Source organism: Callospermophilus lateralis, unplaced genomic scaffold (assembly GCF_048772815.1).
Source record: "Callospermophilus lateralis isolate mCalLat2 unplaced genomic scaffold, mCalLat2.hap1 Scaffold_63, whole genome shotgun sequence".
Lineage (NCBI taxonomy): Eukaryota > Metazoa > Chordata > Mammalia > Rodentia > Sciuridae > Callospermophilus > Callospermophilus lateralis.
Window position 1 is genome coordinate 14431266 of NW_027514713.1, and position 10083 is coordinate 14441348.

Here is a 10083-nt window from a genome sequence, read left to right on the forward strand (position 1 = left end):
CACTGTACCAAGGGGTATATATTCAAGTAGGCTGAAAATCACCATGTACAATACTCATCGAAAACCTGCCTATGTTATACTGGTAAATGTTGTGGAGCCAGGAGGTAAAAAAGGATTGAAGATGTTTGAAAAGATAAAGGCAGAAGCATTTGACATGGTCATATTTGTATTGCTGGGAGATCACCAGGTTGCTGTGGGGAGGATAACTATGAGGGGTGATTAGAAGCACAATGACTGAACAGAAAGTAATTCAAGTGACCTGTGACTAGTGTCATAGTAGTGGGTATGGAGAGAAGTCATATTTAAAAATATTTTAAGACAGTAGTTTCTAAACTTGTCTGCACATACTACTCAAACTGGCATTCAAAAATCTTAACTTTATCATTACAACTTACTTTTCTAGTCCTACTTTCTATTCATGCCCAGTATGACACCAATTTTTTTGATGATTTCCCAAATATATTTTATACTTCCTTATCCTCTGAGCCCTGAATACTCTACCTATACCCTGAAAGCCTTCCATGTGACTTTTTCTGCCAAGCCAAAATCTACCATCTTTCAAAATCTAGGCCTGGCGACTGAGGGCTTCCTTGGACACTCTTTAAGAAAGTCTTGGGGTTGGGGTTGTTGCTCAGCAATAAAAGCCCTCACCTACCTGGGTTTGATTCTCAGCACCACATAAAAACAAACAAATAAAGAAACAAACAAATAAATAATTAAAGGTATTGTGTCTAACTACAACAATAAATAAATAAATAAATAAATAAATAAATAAAATAATGTCTTCACTTTTTGAAAACACATAGTAATACAACATTAAAGCCCTTCAGTATCTAGCATTCCCAAAGATGCTCTTAAGTACATTCCTCTCAGGAATCTAAAGAGAAAAACTATACGACTTTTTTTGGCACACTTTCATGGCTGGAAAGAAAAAGAAGAGAAAAAGGAAGGCTGGCAGTGACATTAAAGGTTGAAGGTGTGATGGCTGGAGTCATCTGTCCTGATGGGGTGAAGTAATTATCAGTGACACCATGTGAATTGCCAGCACATAGTGATAATAAAAAGACCAGAATATTTTAGTCAGCTTTGTTATTTTCAAATTCTTTACACAGAAATTGCCCCTTTATTTCCTGATCCCAGAGTGGACCCAGCCTCAGTTTGCAATCACAAGTGCTTTTGAAATACTGCCAAGTATTTCAATAATTTTGTGAACTAATAGCTAAGAAAATATTCATTTCATAGAACATAAGACTGTATCATAGGCTATGGCAATCAATAAAAGTGTAGTGGCCATGGAAATGGGATCTCATATCTACTACAGAAGCATAAGTGTCCAAAGGCCCCAAATGACATGCGGTGAATCCACTGCTGTGTTTTTTCTGAGGCCACCCTGCCAGTGACCTACTTCTAGATTGTGGGTCAGCACAGAACAGATTCTAAAGCAGGCCCATAATTGCAAGTGGACTCCTCTGCAATTTTGTTTGGAAAACTCATCAGACTTTTCTTAGAACTGCATTGTAATAAGACTCTTACTACCCAACTGTAATCCTTCTCTTCTCCTCTCCACAGGTGCCAGGCTTGCATCATGGTCTCTTGGCATTCACTGGCTTCATTCCCATTTACCCCCAGGTGATGACCCAAATAAACTCTTGCATGATTAATATTATTTTAGTGTCTGTTTCTTAGAGGATCGAATCAGACATAATAAAGTGATAACTTTTGAGAATTTTTTCTAATTCATTCTTATAAAATGTGAGAAAAAAATTCCCATTATTTCCACCAAAGACAACTTACATGAGTTTCCAAGAGACATATTAACCAAGCATCAAATTTAATGAGGTAAAACAACCTAGCCAGAGAAAACCAAAATATTCCAGGATTCCCTCATGCAATTCAAATGGAAGAGTTCTACAAAATAAAAACAAAGAAACTGGTTATACTAAATTTTCTATCTACATCATTAAAAGATAGTCAATCCTTAAAGCATCACCTATTTACAGATAGATGTCTGATCATTCAACTTCCAAAGACCCAATGTTTTACAAAACAACAGCAAAATGACACTACAATTGAGTGAAGAAAATGTCAAATACTTGACAGTATTTCAAAAGCACTTGTGATTGCAAACTGAGGCTGCGTCTACTCTGGGATCAGGAAACAATGGCGAATTCTCTGTAACTGCACAAACTATTGGGAAAATTGTACATGGGTGTGTCTGGTGAGCATTTTACTAAGAGATACTTTCTCTGATTCACCTTTTAGATTTACCTGTGTGGGCACTTTGCATCTCATCTTATACCAAGGGAGGAAAGCCTTTGGCTGAGGGAGTGGGAGCTGTTAGGTGGTTGTTTTGGTAACTTTATTCAAACTAAGAAGGGCATATACTACTTCCATTATTAATAATTACAGTCAAATGACATAATAAGCAATTCCACGTGGCAAACATTATATTAGGTACTTTACATGATTAATCTTTGCATCCACCTATGGACTAAGCTTTATTGGGCCCATTTTTTAAAAGAATTAACTGAGGCTTAAGGAGGTTAAGACTTGTCTAAGTCCCCACAAAACATGTACTCAAACTCTGGTGAGTCGCTCCTGCTCTCCTGAGTCCTGCTACCTCCCAGCAAGAGCTGGGAATGGCCCATAGGAAGACTCCCTGAAGAAAGCTGTTTTTATTTCACACATACCCTTCTACAAAGGAAATGATGCTGCTCTTACTGTCCTTAGTAGAGATTAGTAACCAACATCTGCACCGTAAAATTACAAAAATTAATCACTCAGAATAATAAAGTGTTAGCATACAAAAGAGGTTTCGAGATCATCCAGGATAGGGTCTTTATTGAACAGATAAAACTGGTGAGCATTTTACTGAGAGACACTTTCTCTGATTCACCTTTTAGATTTATCTGTGTAAGCACTTTGCATCTCAGCCTACACCAAGGGAGGAAAGCCTTTGCTGAGGGAGTAGGAGCTGTAGACAGGTAGGTGTTAGGTGGTTGTTTTGGTAAATGTATTCAAACTAAGAAAACATTCCACTCCCACACCATCCTGTGTTGCCACTAAAAAGGAACAATGAGAGATTTCATCTCCCTCTGGCCCTCAGGTGTTTCCCAGGGCTGTAAAAGGAAACAGCCAGTAAGGCTTCTCCTTTTTCTAAGTTCTGTGCTCATTCTATCAGCTAGAAGAACATGAAGGAGAAAAGGAAAACAGGGTGGGTGGAAGGGCTCTGCAGTTTCTAGGAAAAAAATAAGGTAGTGTTCCTTGCCAACTTTTGCCCCTGCACATACAGCACAGCTTTCTTATGGTTGACAGATAATTAAATGTATTCTCAGTTTTAAGAGGAAATCCATGACACTGCTGTCCTTTCTGAAAAATATTTTCTCTCAGGCAGACTGCCATTATTAACATTAGGTAGGTAAAGTAGCTTTTGGGGGGGGCATGTTTATCTCAAACCAACATTCAATTTAATTTAGGATATTAATGGGCAATAGTAAGAACACAAATATTATTTTCTGTTTGAATAAAGAAAATTTAGATTTTAGTTTTAAAGTGTAATTGGTGTAAACTACTCCACACTTTTGTTATTCACCTGGGCCATGGGTATCATAGCAAGCAAGTCGATGAGAGTGTAAACACTGAATTGCCAATTAGTTCATTGGCAATTTGTTTTTCAAATAAATAGCCCATTTTTGTCACCTCAGACTTTGAGGTCACAGAAATATAGTATTTATATTTACAAAATATACTATTTTAACATCAAAAGCCTCAAAGTATATTTTCCCATGAAATACTTAAGATTTTCTTTACAAATGATTAATAATTTTCAAATTCCCTTTGTAATTTTGTATTAATGTGTCAATATGTGCAAACCCTCTGAAAATCCCTTTGTTGTTCTAAAGCTTACATATTATCTGTGGTTGTTCTTTGAAAGAAAAAAATGTTACATGTGGAAATACACTTGAGTTCTGAGTCTATTACTAATTCTTCAAAGTTCTGTTTAGTTGGGTGGCTCATCCTGAGTTTGTTTAATAACTCTGAGGGCCACCTCCTCATAGGGCGAGTATAAGATTAATTGTTGTTATCTCTGCTGGCATGTATTAAGTTCTTATAGTTTTCAGATTAGGACAGTCTTGTTCACCCAGAATCTAGCACCATTTTAGGGATGCAGTAAATAGCAGAAGTTCTCACTCATTCTCCCTGAACCTTAGCTTTACTTGATGCTACAGAACACCTTCTGCTCACCCTTTCTGAAAGTATCCACTCTCACTATAGGAGAACTCTCTTCATGTTCTCCTCCCATCACTTTTGGTGCTCTTCAATGGCTTCTTTCCCTCTGCCTTACCTCTAGCTCCTTCCTCACGTTCCATCCTAATTCGTCATCTTTTTGCCAACACACAGTGGACACTTGATAGTTATGTTGAGTGAATAAATGAAATAATTTCATGCTTCAGACTCCTTGGGATATGCTTCAATAATGATATTAATCTGATTAGGTCTAAATATCTATCACTAAGTGAAATTTCTCAACTCTGGCAACAAACCTCTATCTCCACAAGCATATCTATAGCAATATGTTCAAAATGAAACTTAAGAAGTCCAATTAAAAATAGAAGATTAATCACACACACAGATTAATCTGTCCCATTCCTTAGGAAGATAGCTAAGAAATTTCCTGAAGGAAATATATACAAATTTACAAGGACAAAGAGTACAGAAGAGAATACAGTGGTTAACTAAAAATTTCAACAAACTTTTGTAAGAAAGCAGATAGAGGTGAAATGTCTGAATTAGAAGTAAGTATGAATGCAGTATTTTTTTCTAGTCTTTAAGGACATTACAATAGTTGATTTTTTTTTCTTGATTTTAATTAGTTTTTTCCACAGGGTGCCTTTTTCCTTGCTTTTTGCATTAACCATCTAAAGTTTTCTAAGCATTGATTACTAAAGGAAAGAAGAAAGGAAGATGAGTAAGAGGTGGAGAAGGAGTAGAACAACAACTAACTTGGCCTATAGAACCAAGGAGAGCACAGTTTATGCTCTGGCAAGACAGAAACCCAGATAAACTGACAGTACATAACGTAAAATGAACTCTGAGACACAGAACCACAGTTCATTATATGTTATGGACTGTCAGTTTATCTGGAACCTGGAAGCAGGCCCTGGAACAAGGCCTATGTCCCCCTAGAAAATTAGAAGCTGCTTCTCTAAGAAACTTGACAGCCCCAGGGGAAATGACTTCTCACACTTTGGAGGCACCACAAACAACAAAAATATCCACCACTGACAAGCCCTACCTATGCCCACACTGCTTCTATTCAGCTCTTTAATGACCTGTTGCTAAATACCAACATATAGGGATTTGTATTATGAATATAAAGTCAGACAGAGATTAATAAACAATTGAGGGAAACTTCTGAATATGATAAAATGAAAGGGGAAATAGGTATACAGAGCAAACAGAGCCAATGAAAATAGAAGAAAATTGTAATTAATGTCTTTAGAAATGAGAAGATGTTATATCTATAAATAACTATAGGATGCTATGAAAATGGAATAAGCAAAAGAACGCTTGGAATTTAAAAATAAGGTACCATAAAAAGTTATCTAAGAATTTGAGAGATAATATTAAAGAAATCTCTCAGAAAATAGTCTCCTCACTAGGTAGAGAGTCATGGTGGTAGGAGTAAGATAGAAGAAAAGCAACATTTAAAATACAGAATTAAATCAGAAAGACCGACAACTGCCAAACAGGATTCTAAGGGGGAAATGAACAAAAAATATTATAGAAGACAATTACCACAGAAAAAAAATAATATCCTCCTGAGAGAAGCACTAAGAGATAGTGAGAAGTGAAACAAAATACTGTTTTCCTAACAAAAATAATTTAGTACTATTTGACTTAAAAAGAAAAGCTGGGCACGGTGGTGCACACCTGTAATCCCAGCAGCTGAGGAGTCCCAGACAGGAGAATCAAGAGTTCAAAGCCAGCTTCAACAACACAAAGGCTCTAAGCAACACAGTGAGACCCTGTCTCTAAATAAAATACAAAATAAGGCTGGGGTTGTGCCTCATTGGCCAAGCGCTCCTGAGAGTTCTGTTCCTAGTACCCTCCCAAAAAAAGACCTTTAGTTTTCTCCCCTGAAATCTGTCCTTCATTTCTGTGTTCTCTTTCTCTGCCAATATTATTACCAATTATCTTACCATTTTTTTCTAAAACAGTCCTGCAAGTTATGCTTCTGATGGATCTTTCAAACATCTCTCTCCAACCCTATTGGCCTTGTCTGATCCTCAGTCACCTCTCCCTGAAATAGTCCCACAGTCTTATTACTGGTGGCTCTACCTTTGGTCTCTACTCATCCAAACCATCCTACTACAGGCATGCTTTTGAAAGTTGTTCATGCCTGTAGTAACCTCCTGAAAATACTTTTTCCTCTGAAACTTTGAGGCTTGATACTGGTAGATAGGTGTTTTCCCACCTACCTTGTTTCCAATATTATTTCCAAACAACTTCATCCCCCCTTCTTCCTTTAAAACTGCCAGATATTCTGAAGATTATTTCATCTGACCACACTAGCCCATACTGTTCCTCTTGACTGTCATTTGGCTAAGACATGACCTTGCTTCACTGAAATTCTAGTACCTGGCTTACTGTCTTCCTCTTTTCCACTACTTGTGACACATTCTCAGCAATTTTAGTACCCATCTTTAAAAATAATAATCCTCTTCCTCATACTGTGGCCTCCCAAATTCTTAATTTCCTCAACATACACACACACACACTCTCTCTCTCATATATATATATATATATATATATATATATATATATATATATATAATATATATATATTTATTTATTTATTTTTTTCTATCTGGACCACCCACTGCCATGGTTATACTCTGGATACAGTCACTGGTATTCTCTACCATAAGCTCCTGCCTCTCCAGTCTCCTTCCAGTTCACCCAGCCTTTGTGACATCTTAACAAACACCTTTCTATTAAAGATCTCCTCTTCTTTTTCACCCCTCTTTACCCATCCTTTGTGAAACATCATGTTCCAGAACTATAATCACTCCCTGAAAACTCTTTAACTGCTTTGTTCCTCTTTCTCTCCATCCAACTGTCTACTTGTATAATCCTGAATAAACCTTACTCTGGGCCTAAATCCACATAGCTAAACTCTTCTCCAGAAATGGAGAAAAACATAATAGAACAATGCTAATTGGTTTTACCCCATAACCAAAAATATCAAATGGAAAGCACCATTGCCAATTGGCTCTTCTGATTTCTCTAAAAATTCTGTTTTTCTCTCTCTAAAATGCTTATTTCTCTATTACCTTTTCCTACAACTTATAATAACCTATTCAATTTTTTTGCAGATGATCTTGCCTTTCCTTCATACCTTATATAGAAGCAAGAAACCACATGACAAGAATTACCTACATCAATTTCCTATAATACTCTCAATCCAGCTACATTTGAATCTATGAACAATGTGCTCTATATTAAAATAGAAGAAATTTCCTTACTTCTATATAGGCCACCATTTTTGCTATTTAAGAACTGCATTTCTCAAATCATCCCTAATCTCTCCTAAATCTTCAAGTCATCTTTCAACTATAGCATTACCATCAGCAGAAACACATTTAATATCACTCATCTAATACAAAACAAAGTGACCTTGACCTTATATTTCCTTCCAGCTCATATCCCATTTAGCTTTTCCTTTCACTATAAAACTTTTGCAAAACGTTACCTCCGATTCTCTATGAAGTCTATTTCATTATAGTTTCATTCCAGTTTTTCTTCATATTTATTATATAGAAAAGGAAACAAATCTGATTGTTAAGCTTGAACCTTAACCTCTTGGGCTCTGATTCAATATTGCATTTATTGATAGTAAATCAAATCTAACTTCTCAGTATCTTGGTTTCCTCAAGTATAAAATGAAAATAATCAAAGTAACTATCTCATAAGATTATTGTGAAGATTAAATAGCACACATGAAAGCATAAGAATACCAGGACTGTAGAAACAATTCAATACATGTTCACTATTATGTTCAACAAGAACCTTCTTTCATCTTACCAAATCCAATAATGAAGGCTCTTCCTTGTCTTAGTTCTCAAGAGGCAGTAGACAGAGTTCACAGCTCACTTCTATTCATGTATCCTGTGACATCACACTCTATTGGGTTTCTTATACTCTACTGGATGCTGATTCAGGATTTGATGACTGTTTAATGTCTAAAAATTAGAATATTCAGCCCACCCTTCTTACTATCTAAACTCTTCCTAGGTATTCTGATCAAGTTTCATGTTTTTAAATACCATCTATGTGCTGATGTTGCTCAAATTCATATCTCCAATCCTTGCTTTCTTCTGAGCATCAGACACATATAATTAACTATCATCTCCACTAGGATATTAAGTTGGTACTGAAAAACCTAACAAATCCAGAACTGAATTCTTAAAGACCTCTCTCTTTCTTCATCTTAGCCCATAAATCTGCTTTATTAATCTTTCTATTTCTGTAATAATTATCATTATGTACATAGTTATCAGGCCAAATAACTAGAAGTCATATCCGATTCTTCCTTCTTCTCAAACTGATATCCAGATAATAGCAGGCCTGTTTGCTTCATCTCAAAAATAAAACTCAAATACATCTCTACTTCTTATTACTGCTGCCATCTTAATCCAAGTTATCATGATGTCTTTGCTAGATGATAAAAAAATCTTCTAAACATTTCCCTCCTCCCATTCTCCCCTCCTTCCAATTAAGTAATTTTCTTCAGAGCAGCCAATGTAATCTCAAAGAATAAACCAGACCTTATCAATTCCATGTTTAAAATCGTCAGAGGCAATTACAATTAAATCCAGGCACAGTGGTGCACAGCTATAATTCCAGCATCAAGGGAGGCTGAGGCAGGAGATCACAAGTTTGAGGCTAGCCTCTGCAATTTAATGAGGCCCTAAGCAACTTAGTGAGACAATGTCTCAAAATAAAAAAAATAAAAAGGGCTATGGATGTGTCTTACTAGTAAAGCACCTATAGGTTCAATCCACAGTACTAAAAAAAGAGAACGAATTAAATTAAAACTACTGATATCTATTGAACTCAAGATATACACTAAAATGATTAATGACTGAATGAAAAGTCTTGCTACAATAGTTATAATTAACAGTTAATCTCAGCTGTGAAATAGAATGTTTATTAGATATAACAACTACATGTGAAACCCTCAGAAATTCAGATACTTCAAATACACATCTCTCTCTCTCTCTCTCTCTCTCTCTCTTTCACACACACACACACACACACACACACACACACACACACACACACACACAGAGAGAGTTATATAAAGCCAAAATTGCTTTTATAGGGGAAATGCACATATATTTTTTAACAGAAAAATATTGCTACCCTGAAAAATTCTACATTTTCTCTATAAAGGCAAATTTACTCAAATGGAATGATTATCTGGAAGTATCACTATTTTAGGAGTTCTAAGAAATATGGTCAAGGATCACAAGGGCCAGAAACATAGCTCAGCATAGGTCAGTGAGTGTGAGGCTCTAGGTTCAATCTTTTGTACTGCATAAAAACAAACAAACTAACTTAACCTAAATCTCACCAACATTTTGACTAAACAAACCCTACTGATTGCTAACAAATTGTTCTATGCTTAGAAATGCATTTTTCTAAAGTTGTGATTACATGAATATGCTTAAAAAATTTTGTTGTCCTTGCATTGTTCAACATACTCCCTGATCACCAGAAACTTGGCCGGTGACTAATCTGGCAAATATGGAATATATTCTAAATAGAAATCACTTTCAAATGAATAAATTTTCATTTCTTTCTCAGGCCCTAAAAAAGATAACAGGCTTTTCCTAGAAAGCATATTTAATAAAATTTAATACAAATTGTGTGCTATTTTAGTAATCATTTCAACTTTTATCCTTAAAATGTGTTTATGAATAAGATCTGTGATTTCAACCTCAGCAACATAAGCTTGACAATTAACCTTTCAATATTAAAAAATATTGCAATGGCAATCCCAATTTCAAAGCTAAC